The sequence below is a fragment of the Eumetopias jubatus genome, unplaced genomic scaffold (assembly GCF_037043125.1).
Source record: "Eumetopias jubatus isolate StellerSeaLion01/CBP00866 unplaced genomic scaffold, mEumJub1_p1.0 scaffold_9, whole genome shotgun sequence".
NCBI classification, from domain to species: Eukaryota; Metazoa; Chordata; class Mammalia; order Carnivora; family Otariidae; genus Eumetopias; species Eumetopias jubatus.
The window spans coordinates 38,501,338-38,526,881 of record NW_028274815.1 but is presented as its reverse complement, the minus strand read 5'-3'; the positions used below and the strand labels follow the sequence as shown (position 1 = coordinate 38,526,881).

Genomic DNA, 25,544 nt, shown 5'->3' with positions numbered 1-25,544 from the left:
AACGTGCCCTCTTTAATACCCATCACCAGGCTAACCCATCCCCCCACCCTCCTCCCCTCTAGAACCCTCAGTTTGTTTTTCAGAGTCCATCGTCTCTCATGGTTCGTCTCCCCCTCCGACTTACTCCCTTTCATTCTTCCCCTCCTGCTATCTTCTTCTTCTCTTTTTTTTCTTAAAATATATTGCATTATTTGTTTCAGAAGGACAGATCTGTGATTCAACAGTATTGCACAATTCACGGAGCTCACATACCCTCCCCAGGTCTATCACCTAGCCAGACTATCTATCACCCAGCCACCCACCCCTCCCACCCCACACCACTCCAGAAACCCTCAGTTTGTTTCCTGAGATGAAGAATTCCTCATATCAGTGAGGTCATATGGTACATGTCTTTCTCTGATTGACTTATTTCACTCAGCATAACACCCTCCAGTTCCATCCACGTCGTTGCAAATGGCAAGATCTCATTCCTTTTGATGGCTGCATAATATTCCATTGTGTATATATACCACCTCTTCTTTATCCATTCATCTGTCGATGCACATCTTGGCTCTTTCCACAGTTTGGCTATTGTGGACATTGCTGCTATAAACATTGGGGTGCACGTACCCCTTCGGAACCCTACATTTGTATCTTTGGGGTAAATACCCAGTAGTGCAATTGCTACATCGTATGGTAGCTCTATTATCAACTGTTTGAGGAACCTCCATACTGTTTTCCAGAGTGGTTGCACCAGCTTGCATTCCCACCAACAGTGTAGGAGGGTTCCCCTTTCTCCACATCCCCGCCAACGTCTGTCGTTTCCTGACTTGTTAATTTTAGCCATTCTGACGGGTGTGAGGTGGTATCTCATTGAGGTTTTGATTTGGATTTCCCTGATGCCGAGCGATGTTGAGCACTTTTTCATGTGTCTGTTGGCCATTTGGATGTCTTCTTTGGAAAAATGTCTGTTCATGTCTTCTGCCCATTTCTTGATTGGATTATTTGTTCTTGGGTATTGAGTTTGATAAGTTCTTTATAGATTTTGGATACTAGCCCTTTATCTGATATGTCATTTGCAAATATTTTCTCCCATTCTGTTGGTTGTCTTTTGGTTTTGTGGACTGTTTCTTTTGCCGGGCAAAAGCTTTTAATCTTGATGAAATCCCAATAGTTCATTTTTGCCCTTGCTTCCCTTGCCTTTGGCGATATTTCTAGGAAGAAGTTGCTGCGGCTGAGGTCGAAGAGGTTGCTACCTGTGTTCTCCTTTAGGATTCTGATGGACTCCTGTCTCACGTTTAGGTCTTTCAACCATTTGGAGTCTAATTTTGTGTGTGGTGTAAGGAAATGGTCCAGTTTCATTCTTCTGCATGTGGCTGTCCAATTTTCCCAACACCATTTGTTGAAGAGACTGTCTTTTTTCTATTGGACATTCTTTCCTGCTTTGTCAAAGATGAGTTGACCATAGAATTGAGGGTCCGTTTCTGGACTCTCTATTCTGTTCCATTGATCTGTGTGTCTGTTGTTGTGCCAGTACCATACTGTCTTGATGATGACAGCTTTGTAATAGAGCTGGAAGTCCGGAATTGTGATGCCGCCAGTTTTGCTTTTCTTTTTCAAGATTCCTCTGGCTATTCGGGGTCTCTTCTGGTTCCATACAAATTTTAGGATTATTTGTTCCATTTCTTTGAAAAAGGTGGATGGTATTTTGATGGGGATTGCATTGAATGTGTAGATTGCTCTAGGTAGCATTGACATCTTCACAATGTTTGTTCTTCCAATCCATGAGCATGGAACGTTTTTCCATTTCTTGGTGTCTTCTTCAATTTCTTTCATGAGTATTTTATAGTTTTCTGAGTACAGATCCTTTGCCTCTTTGGTTAAATTTATTCCTAGGTATCTTATGGTTTGGGGTGCAATTGTAAATGGGATTGACTCCTTGATTTGTCTCTCTTCTGTCTTGTTGTTGGTGTATGGGAACGCCACTGATTTCTGTGCATTGATTTTATATCCTGCTACTTTACTGAATTCCTGTATGAGTTCTAGCAGTTTTGGGGTGGAGTCTTTTGGGTTTTCCACATACACTATTGTATCATCTGCAAAGAGTGAGAGTTTGACTTCCTCCTTAACGATTTGGATGCCTTTGATTTCTTTTTGTTGTCCAATTGCTGTGGCTGGGACTTCTAATACTATGTTGAATAGCAGTGGTGAGAGTGGACATCCCTGCCGCGTTCCTGACCTTAGGGGAAAAGCTCTCAGCTTTGAGAATGATATTCGCTGTAGGTTTTCATAGATGACTTTTATGATATTGAGGTAGGTACCCTCTATCCCTATACCCTGAAGAGTTTTGATCAAGAAAGGATGCTGTACTTTGTCAAATGCTCTTTCTGCATCTATTGAGAGGATCATATGATTCTTGTTCTTTCTTTTGTCAATGTATTGTATCACATTGATTGATTTGCAGATGTTGAACCAAACTTGCAGCCCGGGGATAAATCCCACTTGGTCATGGTGAATAATCCTTTTAATGTACTGTTGGATCCTATTGGCTAGTATTTTGGTGAGAATATTTGCATCCATGTTCATCAAGGATATTGGTCTGTAATTCTCCTTTTTGATGGGGTCTTTGTCTGGTTTTGGGATCAAGGTAATGCTGGCCTCATAAAATGAGTTTGGAAGTTTTCCTTCCATTTCTAGTTTTTGGAACAGTTTCAGGAGAATAGGTATTAATTCTTCTGTAAATGTCTGGTAGAATTCCCCTGGGAAGCCATCTGGCCCTGGGCTTTTGTTTCTTGGGAGATTTTTGATGACTGCTTCAATTTCCTTCGTGGTTATAGGTCTGTTCAGGTTTTCTGTTTCTTCCTGGTTCAATTTTGGTAGTTGATACATCTCTAGGAATGCACCCATTTCTTCCAGGTTATCTAATTTGCTGGCATAGAGTTGCTCATAATATGTTCTTGTAATTGTTTGTATTACTTCGGTGTTGGTTGTGATCTCTCCTCTTTCCTTCATGATTTTGTTGATTTGGGTCCTTTCTCTTTTCTTTTTGATAAGCCTGGCCAGGGGTTTATCAATCTTGTGAATTCTTTCAAAGAACCAGCTCCTAGTTTCGTTGATCTGTTCTACTGTTCTTTTGGTTTCTAGTTCATTGATTTCTGCTCTGATCTTTATGATTTCTCTTCTCCTGCTGGGTTTAGGCTTTATTTGCTGTTCTTTCCCCAGCTCCTTTAGGTGTAGGGTTAGGTTGTGTATTTGAGACCTTTCTTGTTTCTTGAGAAAGGCTTGTATTGCTATATACTTTCCTTTCAGGACTGCCTTTGCTGTATCCCAAAGATTTTGAACAGTTGTGTTTTCATTTTCATTGGTTTCCATGAATTTTTTTAATTCTTCTTTAACTTCCCGGTTGACCCATTCATTCTTTAGTAGGATGCTCTTCAGCCTCCATGTATTTGAGTTCTTTCCGACTTTCCTCTTGTGATTGAGTTCTAGTTTCAAAGCATTGTGGTCTGAAAATATGCAGGGAATAATCCCAATCTTTTGGTACCGGTTGAGACCTGATTTGTGACCTAGGATGTGATCGATTCTGGAGAATGTTCCATGGGCACTAGAGAAGAATGTGTATTCCGTTGCTTTGGGATGGAATGTTCTGAATATGTCTGTGAAGTCCATTTGGTCCAGTGTGTCATTTGAAGTCTTTATTTCCTTGTTGATCTTTTGCTTAGAAGATCTGCCCATTTCAGTCAGGGGGGTGTCAAAGTCCCCCACTATTATTGTATTGTTGTCTATGTGTTTTTTTCCTTTTGTTATTAATTGCCTTATATAATTGGCTGCTCCCATGTTAGGGGCATAGATATTTACAATTGTTAGATCTTCTTGTTGGATAGACTCTTTAAGTAGGATATAGTGTCCTTCTTCATCTCTTATTACAGTGTTTGTTTTAAAATCTAATTAGTCTGATATAAGGATTGCCACCCCAGTTTTCTTTTGGTGTCCATTAGTATGGCAAATGGTTTTCCACCCCCTCACTTTCAATCTGGGGGTATCTTTGGATCTAAAATGAGTCTCTTGCAGACAGCATATCGATGGGCCTTATTTTTTAATCCAATCTGATAGCCTGTGGGTTTTGATTGTGGCACTGAGCCCATTTACATTCAGGGTAACTATTGAAAGGTATGAATTTAGTGCCATTGTATTGCCTGTAAGGTGACTGTTACTGTATCTTGCCTGTGTTCCTTTCTGGTCTATGCTGCTTTTAGGCTCTCTCTTTGCTTAGAGGACCCCTTTCAATATTTCTTGTAATGCTGGTTTCGTGTCTGGAAATTCCTTTAGTTTTGGTTTGTCCTGGAAGCTTTTTATCTCTCCTTCTATTTTCAATGACAGCCTAGCTGGAAATAGTATTCTTGGCTGCATAGTTTTCTTGTTTAGTGCTCTGAAGATATCATGCCAGTCCTTTCTGGCCTGCCAGGTGTCTGTGGATAGGTCTGTTGCCAATCTAATGTTTCTACCATTGTAGGTTACACATCCCTTCTCCCGAGCTGCTTTCAGGATTTTCTCTTTGTCTCTGAGACTCGTAAGTTTTACTATAAGATGTCGGGGTGGTGACCTATTTTTATTGATTTTGAGAGGGGTTCTCTGTGCCTCCTGGATTTTGATGCCTGTTTCCTTCCCCACATTAGGGAAATTCTCTGCTATAATTTGCTCCAATATACCTTCTGCCCCTCTCTCTCTTTCTTCTTCTTCTGGGATCCCAATTATTCTAATGTTGTTTCGTCTTATCGTATCACTTATCTCTCGAATTCTGCCCTCGTGATCCTGTAGTTGTTTATCTCTCTTTTTCTCAGCCTCTTTATTTTCCATCATTTGGTCTTCTATATCGCTGATTCTCTCTTCTGCCTCATTACCCTAGCAGTTAGTGTCCCCATTTTTGGTTGCACCTCCTTAATAGCCTTTTTGATTTCAACTTGGTTAGATTTTAGTTCTTTTATTTCTCCAGAAAGTGTTTCTCTAATAACATCCACGCTTTTTTCAAGCCCAGCTAGTATCTTTAAAGTCATGATTCTGAACTCTAGGTCCGACATTGTACTAATGTCCATATTGAGTAGGTCCCTGGCAGACCGTACTACCTTTTGTTCTTTTTGCTGACGTGATTTTTTTCGTCTTGTCATTTTGTCCAGAGGAGAATAGATGAATGAGAGAACAAAATGCTAACAGGTTAACAACGTCCCCAGCAAATATACTCCATACAAATCAGAAAAGACCTGAAACCGGGGGAAAAGAAAGGGAAAGAAAGGAAAAAGAAAGAGAGAGAGAAAAAAGAAAAAGATAAAGATAAAAACAAACAAAAACATAACAAAACAAAAAAAACAGATTATGATCAAATATGATCGGGGTAGTGCATAGATCAGTGCCACACGCTAGATTTTGGGCGTATTTTGGTTTGTTAGGAGAAAGTGCCTCCTAAAATTTTAAAGGAAGAAAGACTTATATATGTACAAAATAAGGGTTGATACAATGAAGGGATGGAAGATGACTGTAAAGATGAAAATTATAAAATATTTTATAAAAGGAATTGGTAAGATAAGAAGTTGTTTGAAAAAAGAAAGAAGATTTAAAAAAAAAGAAAAAAGAAAAAAGAAGGGAGAGAATGTGATCAGGCAGGAGACTAGAACAAAGCCATACACTAGTGATTTAGGGTATATTTTGATCTGTTAGAAGAAACTGTATCTCAAAATTTTAAAGAGAGAGCAACTTATATATATATGCCAATAATAGGGGTAACTACTATGAAGGGATAAAATATGACTCTAAAAATGAAAAATAAAAAATGTTTTTTTAAAAAAGGGATTGATAAGATGTTGGTTGAAAAAGGGAAAAAGAAAAATTAAAGAAAAAACATTAAAAAATTAACTTTGAAAAACTAATGAATCATGGTAAAAAAAAGCCATGAATTCTATGTGCAGTATTCCCCTAGCGCTGGAGTTCTCCCGTTCTCCTTGATTGGTAAACTTGGTCTTGGCTTGCTGGCTGTTCGTGCTGATCTTCTGGGGGAGGGGCCTGTTGCCGTGGTTCCCAAATGTCTTTGCCGGAGGTGGAATTGCCCCGCCCTTGTTGGTCTGGGCTAAGGAAGCTGCTCCGGTTTGCTCTCAAGAGCTTTATTTCCCTGCAAGCTCTCGGCACAGCTTTGGAGGACTAGGGTGAAAATGGTGGCCTCCCAATCTCCGCCTGGAGGAGCTGAGAACTCGGGGCCCTGCTCTCCAGTGCGTCCCCAGAGAAAAACATTCATTCCCATGTCCCCGGTCTCCGGCCGCACTCCGTGCTCACCTGGCCTGTGAGTGTTTCTATCTCGGGCACCCGGCTCCGTGTGGAGTCTCCAAACCCAGCAATTCCCTGCGGTGCACTCCTGCGCCGCTCCTTCTGGGGGAGGAAGGGGAGTCTCCCTGGCCCTGCTGCTTGTTGGGTCCCTGCTGGAGGAGCAGTGGCCCGACTGGGCCGCGGATCACGGCAACCTTTTGTTTATGGCAACCCCGAGCTGAGAGCCGCCCCTCCGCTCCGTCTGTGCAGCTGGCTTCCCTGCTCCAATACCTGGGAGCTCTGCCGCACTCAGGCACCCCCAGTCTTTCTGTGACCCCGAGGGTCCTGAGACCACACTGTCCCACGTGGTTTCCATCCCCCGCTTAGCCACTGGAGCAATGTTCCTCAGCGGAGCCAACTTCTAAAAGTTCCGATTTTGTGCTCCGCGGCTCTAGCACTTGCCAGAAGCGGCCGATGGAGGCCCCCTCCCCCGCCGTCTATCCTCCCGAATATCGCCTCGGATTCACTTCTCCACGCGTCCTACCTTCTAGTAAGTGGTCACTTTTCTGTTCAGAGCGTTGTTGCTATTCTTTTCTTCGATCTCCTGCTGAGTTCGTAGGTGTTCAGAATGGTTTGATCCCTATTCAGCTGAATTCCTGAGACCAGACGAAATCCAGGTCTCCTACTCCTCCGCCATCTTGCTCCGCCCCCCCCCCCGTGTCCATGTTTTAATTGGACATATATTTTAATTCTGCATCTGTGTAAATACCACAAGATATTATTATTTTAGACAGTCAAAATTTATGTAGACTTTCCCACATATTTATCTTTTGTACTCTTCTTCACTCCTTTTTAAGTCTCTGAACTTATGTATGGACTTACTTTTCTTCTCCCTGAAAAAGTCCTTGTAGGATTTCTATTCATATTGGTCTTCTGATGATTCAATTTCTATGTGTTTGTTTTTGTAAAATGTATTTATTTTGTCTTCTGTTATAAAGGATATTCCTATATAGAATCCTAAATTGGCACATACTTTCTTCCTATACCTTCAAAATATATTTTATTTTATTGTCTCCTTGCATCCAGTGTTAAGAGTTATGTGATTTTTCTCATTGTTGCTCTTTTAAAGACAATTTACCTTATAACAATTACCTTTATCCTCTCTGTTTTCCTCCTCTTCCCCCATTTTGTGTGTGTTTTCTCAGCACTGGTAGTAAGGTGAGCCTTGGTATAATTTTGGAGGGACATTTATCTTATTGAGGGTTCATAGAATTCCTTCAATCTGTGATCAGTTTTGGAATTTCCTCAGTCACTACCTCTTCAAATCTTGTCTCTGCCTGTACTCTCCCCTCTGCTTTGTGAACTGCAGTTATAAATACATTGGACTTGTTTTTCCTGGAGTATCCCTTTTGCCTTTTATGACCTTTTATATGTTTTCCATTGATTTGATATTCCAACCTTATAATGTATCTTCCTGTTTACTATTTCTCTTTTCAGCTCTGATAAATCTACTGTTAAATTCATCTGTTGAGTTCTCGATTTCGATTATTATTTTTGAATTTCTGTTTGGTTACTTTTAATCATTTCAGGCTGTCAGAATTCTCAATCTTTCAGTGAATGCATTAAGCCTCTAACATCCTATTACCCAATAGCTGCAACTTTGGCGGGGGGGTCTGTTTCTGTTGCCTGTTTATTTTCCTCCTGGAGTTATTGATGGAAAACCAGACTGTGCTCTATACACTTACTATGTATGTAGATTTATACACATATTTGTTGAGAAACATTTTAGTGGTGATTTTAGGCTCTAGGATGATTTTTATCATGCAGAAAGAAATGACATGTGATTCTGGCAGACTGAAGTGCTATTGGATGCTATGTGACCTCCATCCAGTCAAGGATTGTCCTGTCCCTGAGTCTGGGGTTAGCGTGGATGATGCACCACTGGCTCTTCCCAGTTCTTCCAGCCCTCCGGCGAGATAGCCCTGCTGGGATTCCAACTGAAGTCTTTGGAGTTTGTCAGAGTCTTTCCTTCTCTTTCATCCTTGACTAATTTTCATCTCTGACTGTGTGAGATTGCTGGAAGCTTTGCTCAACACTGAGACCTCTCAGCCTTTCCTTTATCCCAGACTCTGCTTCTAAGTGTCTGTTCCTATTTCTGATTCTGCTCATGAGCCAAGGAAGAGTGAAGAAAGAAGAATGGGGTTCACAACTATGGGCTTTCCTTCTTTTCTTGTTTCCTTCAACACTTATGTTTCATGGTTTTTTTTCTATGGAGGTGAGATGGACCCTTTTTCCAGTTAAGAGGCATTAATTTGAGGCTGACGGACTCCACATACCAAAAGAAATTGAAAGGGTGTTTATATTCATACAAGGGACTCCTGGAGAGAGCAGGCTGTGCACCAGCATCTCCAGGCTCCCTTCCACGAGACAGAATGTTGAGTGTTTATCATGGCTAGGGACTGGGATGGGGGAAAGCTCCCTTGCTTGGACTGGAGATTTATGAGGCATGAATTTTCCAGCAAATACACAGATTTGGACTGAAGGGAAGATAAAATTGACATCTTCCCAATACTGAGACTTTCAATCCTTGGATATAATATGGCTTTCCATTTACCCAGGTTTTATTTTCTTTGAATAATATTCTGTTAATAATTATTATTAATAATTTTGTTATTTTTCCTAAATATTGGATGTTTTTGAGGCACTTGTAAACAATGGGTTTTCTAATTTTAATTTTTAAGCATTTATTTCCTTTATATATAAACCACACTGACCTTTGCATGTTGACTTTGAATCCAGTGATGACTTATTTCTCCTGTTGTTTCCAGTAGTTTCTTTGTAAGTTATTTTGAATTTTATCTGCATAGAATCCTTTCATCTGTGAATTACGATAGTTTTCATTCTTCCCTTCCAATCCTTCTTTGTTGTCCATGTGGTTGTCTTATTACACCGATCAGGACCTTTAGAGGTGTCCATTCATATGAATCTGATCTGAAGCCATTGGTGGTGAAATTGTTCATGAACTGGTGGTGCAGCTAAGTTTGAGGAAAAATCCAGTAATCAGAGTCCAAGTCTTGTCATGGAGTTAGTTTTCAGAACCTCAGTATTTCCAAACAGAACAGAGATGCTGAGACAGGAACCACCACAGCAGCTGCTTATAAAGGAAACACCTGGTAAAATGAAATAATCATCAAGGCTTTACAGAAGTTTTGTCTCATGTTGAATCACTGTGCATACCTGCCACTATACCACTGACAGTAATAAACTGCAACATCTTCAGGCTCCAGGCTGTTGATGGAGAGGGTGAAGTCTGTCCCAAACCCACTGCCGCTGAACCGGTCTGGGATACCAACAACCCTGTTGGATGTACAATACATGAGGAGTCTGGGAACCTGCCCAGGTCTTTGTTGGTACCAGGATAAGGAGCTGCCAACACTTTGACTGGCTCTGCAGCTGAGAGTGGCTTTTTCTCCTGAAGACAAAGACAACGAGGCTGGAGATGGTGTCATCTCAATTTCTCCAGTGGTATATGAGATTGGAAATAAAACAGAAAAGTCAGCCACGTAATCGACATCTTAACCACTGTCTTCAGGTGTGTTCATCTACCTTGAGCTTTAATTCTTTTGCTTGCTAAGCAAAGGTGCCAAGTGATAAGACCAAACAACACAAAGATTTCACTGACATGCAGAATCATCCCATGTTCCTCTCACCTGGGAGCCAGAGTTAACAGGAGGCAGAGGAGCTGAGCTGGGACTACCATGGTTCATTCTGTGCCCTAACTGAGGCAGATCTCCCCCAGAGCACTGACCCAGGTATTGATATGGGCTCTGGACAGCAGGGTGGGCTGGGAGGAACATGCAAAGCAGCTGGGGAGAGGCATCTGGGCTTCCAGCGATAGAGACCATTCGCCTCCTCTTCTCAGCACTTCAGTAACCCATCCCCAGGTGGTCATGGCAGAAGATGCCTGGAGCTCAGCCTGAGGGAAGAGTTTCTCTCCTGTGCTCACAACATTTGCTTCCTGTGTCCTCCCACCCCATTATTCACCTAGATTCAGTGAGATGGTGTTTGGCACAAGAATGTTGGAAGCAAAAGAGAGGTTGGTGGTCCTATTACTTTCTTTCCATTCCCAATGTGCATGGACATCTTCCTTAATGCATCATTGGATTAGGTTGGATTGAGGAGGTGATCAGAAATTTATTTTCCAGGAGCGCCTGAGTGGCTCAATTGGTTAAGCATCTGCCTTCCACTCAGGTCATGATCCCAGGGTCCTAGGATGGAGCCCTACACTGGGCTCAATGCTCAGTAGGGAGTCTGCTTCTTCCTCTCCCTCTGCCTCTCCCTGCTGCTGTGCTCTCTTTCTCTCTCTAAAATAAACAAATATTATCTTTAAAAAAAAAAGATTTTATTTATTTATTTGACAGAGAGAAATATAACAAGAGAGGGACCACAAGCAGGGAGAGTGGGAGAGGGAGAAGCAAGCGTCCCCCTCAGTGGGGAGCCGGATGCGGGGCTCAATCCCAGGACCCTAGGATCATGACCTGAGCCGAAGGCAGATGCTTAATGATTGAGCCACCCAGATGCCCAAAAAGGAATTTATCTTGAAGACAGATCTTTTCTTTGTTCCTTAAGTGATCTCATTAGTAGCTGAAAAATCATTTCAAAAAACTCAGCTGTTTATGATAAAATTCTCAGCAAGCCACAAATAATGGAAAAACACCTTATTCTCATAAAGTGTCTATCACTATCCTAGAGCAAACATCATACTGGGTGGTAAATTATTGAATATTTTACTCCTTACATTGTGAAAAAGACTGAAATGTCCACTATCACCACTTCTATCCAAAATTATGCTATAGGTCCTAGACAGTGCAATAAGGGGGAAAAAAGAAACACAGGAAGAAAAAAGAGAAACTTACAAAATAAAGAAAAGAAGAAGCAAAATATCTTTATTTGTTGATAACAAAATGCGTACATAAATTCTTAGAGAATCTGCAAATAAACCCCTAGAAATAACTTAACAAGGTGTCTGCATACAATGTCAATACATAAACATCTATTATGGATTAAGGGAGATTGAATTAAATAGCGTTTTTCCATGCTCAAAGAGTGGGAAACTTGATATTTTGAAGATTTCAGTTTTCCCAAATTTGACATATAGACTCAATGCAATCCAATTAAAATCTCCTAGAAAATGAAAAAGCCAATTCCAGAATTTACATGGAAATTCAAAGGACCCAGAATGGTCAAGAAGATCTTAAAGGAGAAAAATAAAGTCCGAAGACTTACAATACCCAGATTTCCAGACTTCTTATAAAGCTACAGAGATTAAGATAGTTACTGTAGATACAAAGATAGACAAGTAGAGAAATGGAGGGGAACAAGGAGTCCAGAGAAAGACTCACATATACATAATCACTTGATTTCTAGCAAAGGCATTGGAGTGGGGTATAGTCTGCTTTTTGTGTTTTGTTTATTGTTGTTATTTGCAATGAATGGTAAGGTGTATTGGATATTGAAATAAGAATAAACTGAGAAATCGAAAAAAGTCTTGACCCATCTAACACCAGGGAAATTATGAATTTCAGGTAGAGCACTATCTACGTGTGAGAGGTAAAATAATGATGCCTCTAGATGAATGCATAGAAGAATATTTTTTAGGCTCTAAGGAGAGGCAGTAACTTATTGAATGAGACACACACAAACATTTAAAACAAACACATGACAAAAAAGATGAATCAGACTACTCTATAATTAAGAATTCCTTTTTTCAAAGAAACAGAACAAATAATCCTAAAATTTGTATGGAACCAGAAAAGACCCCGAATAGCCAGAGGAATGTTGAAAAAGAAAAGCAAAGCTGGTGGCATCACAATTCCGGACTTCAAGCTCTATTACAAAGCTGTCATCATCAAGACAGTATGGTACTGGCATAAAAACAGACACATAGATCAATGGAACAGAATAGAAAACCCAGAAATGGATCCTCAACTCTGTGGTCAACTAATCTCGACAAAGCAGGAAAGAATGTCTAATGGAAACAAGACAGTCTCTTCAACAAATGGTGTTGGGAAAATTGGACAGCCACATGCAGAAGACTGAAACTGGACCATTTCCTTACACCATACAAAAAATAGACTCAAACTAGATGAAAGACCTAAATGTGAGACAGGAATCCATCAGAATCCTTGAGGAGAACACAGGCAACAACCTCTTCGACCTCAGCCACGGCAACTTCTTCCTAGAAACATCGCCAAAGCAAGGGAAGCAAGGGCAAAACTGAACTATGGGGACTTCATCAAGATAAAAAGCTTTTGCCCAGCAAAGGAAACAGTCAACAAAACCAAAAGACAACCGACAGAATAGGAGAAGATACTTGCAAATGACATATCAGATAAAGGGCTAATATCCAAAATCTATAAAGAACTTATCAAACTCAACACCCAAAGAACAAATAATCCAATCAAGAAATGGGCAGAAGACATGAACAGACATTTCTGCAAAGAAGACATCCAAATGGCCAACAGACACATGAAAAAGTGCTCAACATCGCTCGGCATCAGGGAAATCCAAATCAAAACCTCAATGAGATTCCACCTCACACCAGTCAGAATAGCTAAAATTAACAAGTCAGGAAATGACAGATGTTGGTGAGGATGCAGAGAAAAGGGAACCCTCCTACACTGTTGGTGGGAATGCAAGCTGGTGCAACCACTCTGGAAAACAGTATGAAGGTTCCTCAAAAAGCTGAAAATAGAGCTACCCTTCAACCCAGCAATTGCACTACTGGGTATTTACCCCAAAGATACAAATAAAGTGATCCGAAGGGGCATGTGCACTTCAACGTTTAAAGCAGCAATGTCCACAATAGTCAAACTATGGAAAGAGCTTAGATGTCCATCAACAGATGAGTGGATAAAAAAAGATGTGGTATATATATATAATGGAATATAATGCAGCCATCAAAAAAATGAAATCTTGCCATTTGCAACAACATGGATGGAACTAGAGGGTATTATGCTAAAAGAAATAAGTCAATCAGAGAAAGACAATTATATGATCTCACTGATATGAGGAATTTGAGAAACAAGACAGAGGATCATAAGGGAAGGGAGGGAAAAATGAAACAAGGTGAAACCAGAGAAGGAGACAAACCATAAGAGACTCTTAATCTCAGGAAACAAACTGAGGGTTGCTGGAGTGGTGGGGGGTGGGAGGGATGGGGGGCTGGGTGATGGACACGGGGGAGGGTATGTGCTATGGTGAGTGCTGTGAATTGTGTAAGACTGATGAATCACAGACCTGTACCCCTGAAACAAATAATACATTATATGTTAATAAAAAAAGAATTCCAAATCATATATATATGTTATCATATATATATGATTTATATTATATATATGTGGACATGTATATATAAACATAGGAAAGGTTACTCCACAGCATTTGCCAATAGGGAAATATAAATTTGAAACATGACACCACTTCAGACGGTGAAAGCACTGGAAGCTTGCACCTTGTGCCCATCATACTCACAGATCACTCTCAAGATGTACAGACCTGCTGAGTTCCCTAGGGAAATCCTGTTCCCTTTACTCGGTATGTCTTTCATGACGAAGTGCTGTTTGAGCCAGATGCTAGGTGGGACTGGGATGTAGAGGAAGGCCTAGGGTAACAGGTAGAAGTGTTCAGTCCTCAGGGAGTGGCTGGGGCACAGGGAACTGGTGGATCAATAGATTTAGTCAGGTCCCATCTGTTTATCATGGTGAAGAGAGACACAGGGCACCACACATGGTCCATGGGATATAATATCTGGGAGCAGGTAATCGTCACAAATATAGTTTGCTTCCTTAAGCAAGCGCAGCATTTTTCATTTTGTGAATTCAAACCTTCATTTACTTCTCCCATAACCCCATAACTAATATGCCCTTTCATTTAATCAAAATGTTATTAGAGTACCCATTGTCAATGGGGCATCTGTAAAGCATATATATCTAGGCAATGTGCCTGGAATTTGCAAATACATTAGTTGTCAATTGTCATTTTGATGATGGCAAGACCACCATTTCTTCAGTGATTTCTTTTCTCTTCCTTGAATCATTTTCATGATCATGCCACATGCATTAATAGATTGATCTAGACCACTGGGTTTTGCAATATACCACCAATGTCTTATCCACATAATATACTTTATTTGAAAATAAAAGGCATTTCCACTTTCCGTTAGGATGCGGTAGATCTTACAAGACCTACACTACCATTGCAACAATTGCAGAGGAGAACAAAAAAATAAAGGTAAAACTCATGTTTATGATGACAACAGAGAGCCATACAAAGAACGAAGACCAGATGACCTACATTTCCAGAGACAGAAAGTTCTTTGTAGGTGATGGGATGTTCTCCTGTCATTTTATACCCTAGTGGAAATTGCAAAATTTGAATGTGGGCAAATATTCTGGCTTGGCCTAGACAGGTGGGCTCTGCTGGGGAGGAGAATGCAGCTGAGCTTTGGCAGTTGCAGGGAGCTGCCTTAATAGATAAGCCCGGAGCTGAGCCTTTAACCCCAGGATGGATTTCTCCTGCAAACATTTGCTGAAGTCTGGGATGGGAAATGTGGCTGGGCCTCTGAGTCAGAAAGACAGAGTTAAAGCTCCCACGTTTTCCCTTTATAATGCTGCACTGATTGTGCTTGTGTCTCAGGCAGGAGCCTTAGCCCCACCACTGCATCCCCTGCCAATCTTCCCAGCCCTGGCTCTGCCTCTGGTCACCATCTTCTTTGTCTACATGTTCTCTCAATGATCATTTTTCTCAAATCTCTCCAGGCATACTATGGGGGTAGAATCAAATTTTGGAAGCTCAGCTATGCTCTTCTGGCTTGAATAAGAATGTATGATAGGATCCAGGTTAGGAATGAGATAGGAACTTCACTAAACTTGGAATTGCTAAGGACCTAGAGTGCCACCACTAGAGCCAACACTTTCCATGAAACTGGCAGTGTCAGCGGGGCATGGCTGGGGAGGCCACGCAGTGGTCCCTTTACTCTGTCATCTCCCAGGAACTACATCTGACTTTCCATGTGGATCCAAATCTGAGCCTCAACCCCACCAGCATCTCCTCCCCAATACACATGAGCCCCGGAGCTTGATGTTGTTCCAATAGCTGACCTCTACCACGTGTCTTCACATTCTCATTACTGTCCCTGCATGAAGACTTAAGATTCTGATTGCAACAGGCACAACTTGGGCTTTTATATTCTCTTGTATTCATCCAAATTCTGTTGACTATGGCATACATTTTATGCTCCCTCATTCTTCTGACTTGGTTCTTTATGTATAAAATCCAACTTTGGAATTCAAAAACCTCAGTTGACTTCAATTTGCTGTGATTGAGATTTTTCAAAGACTTCTCAGGCTAGGCCTTTGTTTATGAAGAGTTTATTAAGTCTATCTCATAGATAAAAAATCAAGGGTCTGAATAGTTTTTCTCAGTTCCTTCACCGAAGACAGTACTACACATCTTGTGCTTGCCCCCGCAGGACAGAGACAGGTGCTAGGACAGGGTGTGGGTGGGAAGGTGAGGGAGAAGAAGACAGCAGTGTCTTAATATCACCACATATCCTCCTGATAAGAACAGATACTACACTTGATCTTAGCCAAAAGGCCGAGAAGCAATCACCAAATATCCTCCTGCTGCTGGACGCTAGCAACTATCAAAATGAACAAAACCAAAAATGGATTTTTTTGTGTGTGTAGCTACGAATCAGTCACAGTGATGGGGCCGAATGAAATTAATTGATGAATGTATGCAGTGCAGGGAGGACTATCATGAGCTTTTACTCAGCTCTCCCTTCTGATACCTCCAGTTGCGCAGAGGGAACCCGGACCCCATCCACTCTGCTGTAGGGTCTGCCATGCTAAAGCTGTTGCACTGGAGGAACTGTAACCTGTGGTGCCTGAGGTATACCCTAGCCATGCATGGTCCAGGGCCCTCAGCTGCACACAATTCCCCAGAGCTCTCCAACGCCTTCCTCTTAGACTCAGAATCTATTTTGCTTACTCCCCAGGGAAGTAATACATGTGAGCAGCTGGACCTTCTTCTAGGCAAGGAGATTTGTGTGGAGGGCTGACCCAGGGTGGAAGATATTGTATACCTTGCTGGCAGTAATAAACTCCAACATCCTCAGCCTCCACCGTGCTGATTTTCAGGGTGAAATCCGTCCCTGATCACTGCCACTACACCTGCCTGGGACACCAGAGTAATGCTTAGAAACCAGATAGATTAGGTCCTATGGAGAATGGCCCTGATTCTGCAGGAACCAGTGCAAATATGCATTTCCATCACTGTTGGAGGCTCTAACTGGCCCCGCAGGAGAGGGAGGCTGGCTCTCCAGGGATGACTGACAGGGAGAGAAGGGTCTGGGTCATCACAACATCCCCATTAGATCCTTAAACAATGAGAGCAATCCAAGATTACATACAAATATTATGAGCTATTTTCATTATTTACTTCGGATATTTTTCATGCTAATTTGCTTTTTGTGTGATTTTGACTCACATATTAAAAATATCCCATTCCAAGAAATTACAGAAATTTTCAAACACATAGGGGTCTCTAGAATTCTCCTGCATCATCCCCTTCTTTCTGTGGCACAGTCTTCACTACAGCACAGGTCATTCTTCTTTTAGGTCCTTCTCATTCTTAGATTCAAACATCTCTTGTCATTACCCAGAGGCCAAGAAATATGTATTTAAAAGTGTACAGAATCCACATGGAGAGCTGCAGTCCCCCCAGAGCTCACCCTCTGCAGCCTTATTCTCCTTTCACATGCCCCACTCCGTCCTTACCTGGGAACTGGAACATTAGCGACCGATGAGCAGAGGAGGGAAACTCATTTTGAGAAGTTGAACTGATGAGTTCTGATAAATCAAAACAAGGTCAAGCTGACCTTTTATCTCAGACTTGCAAGAGGGTCCTGCCCAGGGAACAATTATGCAAACCCTCCTCTGTTTGCTGTCTTGCTGCTTGTGGAGAGAGCCACCAGGAAGGTGGGGAGAACACTGATGTGAGCCAAGTGAAATAAACTATCTTCCCTTTGGAAGAAATCCCACGGAGACACACTCTGCTGCCAGCAGTAGTGGGAAAAGGATCTGGCTGTCAAAGTCTAATTCTGTGTCACAGACACAATGCATATTTCCCTGTTTTCTAAGAAAGCATCAGAAACAATGACAATGTAGATAGGTGTGTGCATTTCAATCTCCTCAAGGTCAATGAACATCTTCCTGGGCCCCCTCCAAGCTAATGTTGAACAAAAGCAGCTCCCATGTCCACTGTAAAGAACTGACAGTTGGCTTTTTTATTATCGTAATGCTACTGCCTGACTTGCTCTCCCTCTCTCTGTCTGTCTTTCTTTCTCTGTCTACCGCTGTGCTTGCTGTGTGGCCCCGGGTATGACATGTTCCTTCTAGGAACTCTGAGTAATAAACCTTGTCTTTCCAAGCTCCCTGAAAGAAATCAGATTACCAGAGATAGCTGCACTCCCATGTTTATTGAAACATTATTCACAATAGCAAAGATAGACAAACGACCTAAGTGTCCATCAGTGGATGAATGGATAAGGAAGGTGTGGTATATGTACACAATGGAATATTATTCAGTCATGACAAAGAATGACATTCTGCCATTTGCAACCAACTGGATGGAACTTGAAGTCATTATATTAAGTGAGAGAAGTCTGACACAGAAAGACAACTCTTCAATGAGATCACTTATATGTAGGATCTAAAAGAGTCGAACTCAAAAAGCAGAGTGGAATGGTGTGTCCAGGCACTAGAGGGATAGGGTGGGAAACTTTGGGAGTTGTTAGTTACAGGTATGATGAACTTTAAAGTACATGGCCAGTCTTTTTTTTTTTTATCAGTAAAATGAGTTTACTCAGGAATAGGAGAGGACAAGAAACCTATGACAGGGGCGCCTGGGTGGCTCAGATGGTTAAGCATCTGCCTTCGGCTCGGGTCATGATCCCAGGGTCCTGGGATCGAGCCCCACATCGGGCTCCTGGCTCAGCGAGGAGCCTGCGTCTCCCTCTGCCTCTCTCCCTGCTCATGCTTTCTCTCTTTCTCTATCTCTGTGTCTCAAATGAATAAATAAAATCTTAAAAAAAAAAAGAAAGAAACCCCAACCTTTAAAAAAAAAAAAAAAAGAAACCTATGACAAATCCTAGGCAAGTCCAAAGAGACAAAGGGTAGGTTATTTTTAATTAGAGTTTAGGAGGAAATTGAGGGGGTTATTTTGATCGAAAGTTCAATGGGGAAAAACAAGAGTCCCATTGGCTACAAACAGTGGTTCCTGTGTTGTTGCCTGCCCTGGGGAAGGGAGGGATCTTCCTTCGTTTTTTAAAAATCAGTGGATAAAATCCCTATGTAAAAATGTCCTTTCTTGTCAAAATAATTCTTTTTATTTCCTTTCAGCAGTATTAGAATTATTGGCTTTTTAAAAGTTTTTATTTAAATTCCAGTTAATGTGCAATGTAATATTAGTTTCAGATGTACAATATAGTGTACAGTACAACACGTCCATACAACAGCAGGTGCTCATCACAGCAGTGCACTCCCCAATCCCCATCACCTATTTCACCCACCCCCACTCCCCTCCCCTTTGGTGACCATGGCAAACATTATAGTTTGTTCTCTATAATTAAGAGTCTGTTTCATCGTTTGCCTCTCTCTCTCTCTTTTCCCTTTTGGCTCATTTGTTTTGTTTCTTCAATTCCACATATGAATGAAATCATATGGTATTTGTCTTTCTCTGACTGACTCATTTTGCTTAGCATAATACCCTCTAGCTAAATCCATGTTGTTGCAAAAGGCAAGATTTCATTCTTTTTTATAGCTGAGTAATATTCCATTATACATATATGCACATATATATACCATTATATATATATATTCCATGATATATGTACACATATACATTGCACAGCATGGTGACATTTTCTCTTGAAGATGCAGAGATGAAAGCTGCAGACAGAGTCAGCAGAATGTGGACACTTGTTTCTAAGTGAAGTAAGGAAGCAGAAAGGTTGAGAGCCATTTTCTAACTGAAAATATCTTATGAAAACGCTAAAGGGAGTTGACTATTATCTAGTAAATGTATAATGAATTCAATTTTTGAAATTTCTTTATAGTATAAAATCTACCACGCAGTTGTTTATCTTAGAACTAGAAAAAGAAGAGCAAAATAAACCCAATGCTAGCAGAAGGGAGGAAATTGCAGATATTGGAAAAGATATTAATAAAATAAAATTAAAATATAGAGAAAATAAAACATACTAGAGTTTGGTTCTTTAAAAATCAGTAAGATCGGCAAATCTTCAGCTTGCCTAAGAAAAAAGAGGCAACACTCAAATTACTAAAATCAGATTTGAAAATGCAGACATTACTACATTTTACAGAAATAAATGGACAAGAAGGGAGTATTACGAACAACTGTACATCCACACATTGAAATTTCCAGATGAAATGAACAAATTCCTAGAAATGTACAAGCTGACAAGAACCAGCAATGAAGAAATAGAAAAACTGCAAAGACATATAACTGGCATGGAGAATGACTCAGTGATCAACAATGAAAACTGTCAAACACCAACCGAATTCCACTTGCATTTCCAGGAATGGCTTCACTTGTCTGGCTTTTGCGCTGAGTTTGACTTCCAACCGTACACAAGGCGGGGAGGATCAGAGAGGAACGTTGAAGAATGAAGGGGAGTAAGTCGGAGGGGGAGAGGAACCATGAGAGACGATGGACTCTGAAAAACAAACTGAGGGTTCTAGAGGGGAGGGGGTGGGGAGATGGGTTAGCCTGGTGATGGGTATTGAGGAGGGCACGCTCTGCGTGGAGCACTGGGTGTTATGCACAAACAATGAATCATGGAACACTGCATCAAAAGCTAATGATGTGATGTATGGTGATTAACATAACAATAAAAAATTTTAAAAAACAAAAAAACATTCTCCTTATTTGGTTGTGCTGAATTTATTAATATTTATTTTTATTAATTCTATTTGTCATTTTATTAATTCTATTTATTAATAGACGATTTATTAATAGTCTATTTCTGTCTGAGATTACCTGTGCTTGAGGTTGTTTTTCAAATGTAGTTATATTTATAGCTTGCAACCCAATAGAGAATATTGAAAAAATAAATTACGGTCAGCCTTAGATGACAAATGTTTCTGTGATGGTTAGTTACAACGTGGGTGTTAACAGCCTGGAGAAAGGAAAAGAGGAAAAAGATTGATGAAAATATGGGACTTACGGAAAATGTGATTTATTAAAACACCCACCAATGCATGGCTGTTATTGTGTCAATTATTCGGATAAATTAATAGGATTTTGTACCACTTGACATGCTGGAGAAATAAAAGATAAAAAATTCAGTTACATAAATCACTGAGCTACTCCCAACTAGGGAGATTGAGACAGCAATCTCATGTCAGGATTGATGCCATATTAGCATTCACGGGGTTAGGACACTATTCTGACAATCTCACTTGAAGACTATGTAACCATACCTCTATTGCACTTATTTGAGTAACAAGATGATTTTCCAAGTTTTTTATTTCTGATATAATCAATTGGATTGTGTCTTTTGATGATTGTGCAAGGTACAAACGAGGAGAGGGTGCAGACGTTGTGTGTATAAAGAAGGATGGCAGAGAAGGGCCGATCAGAATTTACTGGATACAGTGAGTCTGACTTGGGTTTTGGGGAAAAAATACTCTCCCAGGGCCCCCACCACTGTCCATGACGCAGTGGATGTGCACTGAGGCTCTGAGGGTGGCAGTGAGGTCAGGGCAGAGCAGGCCTGTGCTCTTGGTGCCAAGGAGAACAGGCTGCCATTCGTTCAGGGATTAGCATTGCCTGAGCTGGGGGGGGAAGAGAGTCAGCATGGAACCATCCGTGAGCCGCCTCTGCCAGGCTGTCCCAGACACTGGTTATCTAAAGAGGATATACAGACGCCTGGGATGGACCATCCAATTGGGATGGTCAGTTGGCCAGGCCACGTTTGGGGGTGAATAACCTCGGGTCCCCTTCACACTCTGAGGTTTCCCTTATGTCACGGAAGATCAGTTTTGGAAGAGAAAAAAGTCACAAGGTGGTGATTTTTCATTCGGTCTTGAGAGATGTCTCTTCTGCCCGATTTTCCATCCTGACTGCAGCTACGGGTATAAATCTAACCAAAGCCAGTTTCATCAGTCACCCTGGTGGTCACTGCGAGACTGCATGCACAGTTCTGAAGTGTTGGGAACTCAGACTATGCCAATTCTCTCTCTGACACCAACGGTGATGCAGATGTGAGCAAGTGTGAGTCTGGTCTGGTTGACAGGTCCCCAAGACCGTGGCCACGGGCCTGCGAGAGCCTGCAGGCTTCCCTCTTTCTCATAGCTGCTCCTTGTCAGGAGGTCAGCTGTGTGGTAATCTCCGATAAATAATAAAATGGAAAATCTTCCCTCAAAAAAGGTGAAAGTGATTTCACTACACATGGTGTAGTCACACCCGTCAGTGACTACTCCATGTTCCTTTCCTTTGCCAGAGGGACCTCTCACCACAAGTCTTTCTCACATGTGTTCTCTGCATGGTCATTTCCCCAGAGTTACACTCTGCCTGGGACAGTATCTGATGGAGAGAACTTGTTTCCAGCCAAATCAAGTATGTCATTTTGCGGGTCCTCCCTACGTGCTATTTTCCCTGTGGCCATGGAGTCTGAGGGAAAGATTGGGCAGCAGGAGGAGGTGTGAAATTATCCCTAGATGAAAAGGGGAAGCTCTGAGATGTAATCCTAAGTGGTAACAAGAAGTAATAATAACATCTAAAATCAGTCTGGGCTCTGGACCATTCTGGCCAGACACACCCACTCATCCTGGGATTCCCGTGGTACCTTTGCGCCCTCTTGTGGCCACGTGGAGGGAGACACCCTGAGGTTTTTCCCTGTTCTTGGACAATATTGTTTGTAGGATAAAGTGAACTTCTTTCTTGTACATTTTCAAACATGGCTTATTTCTGATGCCTGTAACAAATGAAAATTGCTTTCCAAGTTCTGTGGCAGAGTGTGGCAACATGAGATAGTGATGCATAGTTTTAAGTTAGGGGTCAACTCTTCCCGAATTGTGATTTCCCCATCATGTCTGGTATCCAAAGACTACAGAGGTCACCCAAGATTTTGCTGCTCAACACGTTAGCAAAGGAGTGACTGTACAGTCATCAGAATCAGGATCCAGAGCGATTCAGTTTGTCTGTGCGTAGGCCGCATTTTTTTCGCTCTCTCAGGGTGCTGTCTGGGGCTGACTCCAGAGGCTCCCACTGGCTCCCCCACTCCCCTGGGAAGTATTGGGAGCACAGGGTGATGGCTGCACAGGAAAACTGGCCTTCACGTTCTCAGTTCTGAGCGGATCTCAGCTTCACTCCTTTCAGTGATCTTACCGGGGCAGGGTGGTGACCGCCAGATGATCCTGGAGGGAGGGGACACCCTCTTCTATGTCTACACTGATCACATCTGGCAATTTTAAGTAGGCGTTAGTCAATATATGCAGAAATTGCAACCTGTTGTCCCAAATCTGCACTGAATAGAGTCTGAAGGCTGAGAGTAGCCCCTTTCTTTGCTGCTTTGCTCCCAAGTTCCACAAAGGTGATGAACCTGCCATGTTTAGAGTTTTGTGGGTGTCTGGACTAGCTAGTACTCCAGCTAGTCCAGAAGGCTTTCCAGTGTTTGGTCTAAAACTGAATGAGTGCTCCTTTCAACCTGCAATGGTGGACCCTACAGTTCATGAAATATAACTCAGATAATTCAATGAAACCACTTTCAACTTTTTTGCAGGAAGATTTTCCATTTTATTGTTTATAGGAGATTACCACACACCTGACCAAAGGCCTTTGGGAGAGTGGCTAATTGCCTATCTAGAGTCTCTCTGTTCCCTGAGTTTCACTCTGAAAGAAGGAAAACAATTTCATTTTTGAACATTTGTTGTAGATGCATTCTGTGCCAAATGCACTTGTAGGTATTGTAGTAACTAATTTACTCTTCAGAGCAATCCTATGATATAGGATGATTAATGTCCTCCTTTATGGATGAGAAAATTGACAAAGTTGTTTGAGGTCATAAGCTAGCTCACACTAGAGGTCAGAGGCAGAGTTTACACTCAGGCATTCCAGCTCCAGAGCCCACACTGTTATCCACTGGATGCTGCTCTCATTTACTCTTAGAGCATCATTTGAAAGAGGCAAAAATGTAACCTGCTAGCAGGGCTCATTTCCAGGTTCACAGATTGGATACTGGAGAAGATACATCTCCTTGTGGCACCGGGGTGTCTGATGAGCTGGTTTGGGTGCAGAACTTTGCCTACAGCCAAAATCTTCTAACAGTCTCGGTCACAGCATGTTGAAACAAAAGCAGAGTTTTTTGAATTCCAAACATGGATTTTAAAAATAAAGAACGGAGTCTGGAAGAATTAGAAAACTTAAAACTATATGCCTTTTGTGGGGCAGAGCAAGATGGCGGAGGAGTAGGAGACCTGGATTTCATCTGGTCTCAGGAATTCAGCTGAATAGGGATCAAACCATTCTGAACACCTACGAACTCAACAGGAGACCGAAGAAGAGAGTAGCAACAACTCTCTGAACAGAGAAGCACCCACTTTTTGGAAGGTAGGACGTGCGGAGAAGTGAATCTGAGGCGATAATCGGGAAGACTGACGGCGGGGGAGGGGGCCTCCATCGGCCGCTTCTGGCAAGTGCTAGAGCCGCGGAGCACAAAATCGGACCTTTTAGAAGTTGGCTCTGCTGAGGGACATCGCTCCAGTGGCTAAGCGGGGGGTGGAACCCTTGCGGGACAGTGTGGTCTCAGGACCCTCGGGGTCACAGAAAGACCGGGGGTGCCTGAGTGCGGCAGAGCTCCCAGGTAGCGGAGCAGGGAAGCCGGCTGCAGAGACGGAGCCGAGGCGCGGGCTCTCAGCTCGGGGTTGCCATAAACTGTGATCTGCGGCCCAGTCGGGCCACTGCTCCTCCAGCAGGGACCCAACAAGCGGCAGATCCGGGGAGACTCCCCTCCCTCCCCTGGGAGGAGCGGCGTGGGAGCACACCGCAGGGATCTGCTGGGTTTGGAGACTCCACGCGGGGTCGAGTGCCAGAGACAGAAACGCTCGGTCAAAGGCCAGGTGAGCACGGAGTGTGGCCAGAGACCAGGGAGGAGGGAGTGACTGCTTTTCTCTGGGGGCGCACTAAGGAGCGGGGCCCCGAGTTCTCAGCTCCTCCGAGTGGAGATTGGGAGGCCACCATTTTCACCCTGGTCCTCCAAAGCTGTACCGAAAGCTTGCAGGGAACAAAAACTCCTGAGAGCAAACCCAAGCAGCTTGCTTAGCCCAAACGACAAGGGCGGGGCAATTCCGCCTCCGGCAAAGACATTTAGGAACCACGGCAACAGGCCCCTCCCCCAGAAGATCAGCAGGAACAGCCAGCAAGCCAAGACCAAGTTTACCGATCAAGGAGAACGGGAGAACTCCAGCGCTAGGAGAATACTGCACATAGAATTCATGGCTTTTTTACCATGATTCATTAGTTTTTCAAAGTTAATTTTTTAAACTGTTTTTTTAATTTTTCTTTTTCCCTTTTTCAACCATCTTATCAATCCCTTTTTTTAAAAAAACATTTTTTATTTTTCATTTTTAGAGTCATATTTTATCCCTTCATAGTAGTTACCTTTATTTTTGGCATGTGTATATAAGTTGTTCTCTCTTTAAAATTTTGAGATACAGTTTCTTTTAACAGATCAAAATATACCCTAAATCACTAGTGTATGGCTTTGTTCTAATCTCCTGCCTGATCACATTCTCTCCCTTTTTTTTTCTTTTTCTTTTCTTTTTAAAATCTTTCTTTTTTCTTTTTTTTTTTTAAAGATTTTATTTATTTGAGAGAGAATGAGAGACAGAAAACACAAGAGGGAAGAGGGTCAGAGGGAGAAGCAGACTCCCCGCTGAGCAGGGAGCCCGATGCAGGACTCGATCCCGGGACTCCAGGGTCATGACCCGAGCCGAAGGCAGCCACTCAACCAACTGAGCCACCCAGGCGCCCTAAAATCTTTCTTTTTTCAAACAATTTCTTATCTTATCAATTCCTTTTATAAAATATTTTATAATTTTCAACTTTACAGTCATCTTCCATCCCTTCATTGTATCAACCCTTATTTTGTACATATATAAGTCTTTCTTCCTTTAAAATTTTAGGAG

The 25,544-nt window shown here is 42.0% G+C and overlaps 1 protein-coding gene and 1 pseudogene across 1 annotated transcript in view; both read right to left on the bottom strand.

Annotated features, from left to right (window-relative positions):
• LOC114223447 (immunoglobulin kappa light chain-like) overlaps positions 1 to 25,544 on the bottom strand; it is a 111,081-nt gene that overhangs the window by 65,843 nt on the left and 19,694 nt on the right. The gene's annotated exons all lie outside the window — the stretch shown is intronic.
• On the bottom strand, positions 15,836 to 15,939 carry LOC114203568 (U2 spliceosomal RNA; annotated as a pseudogene).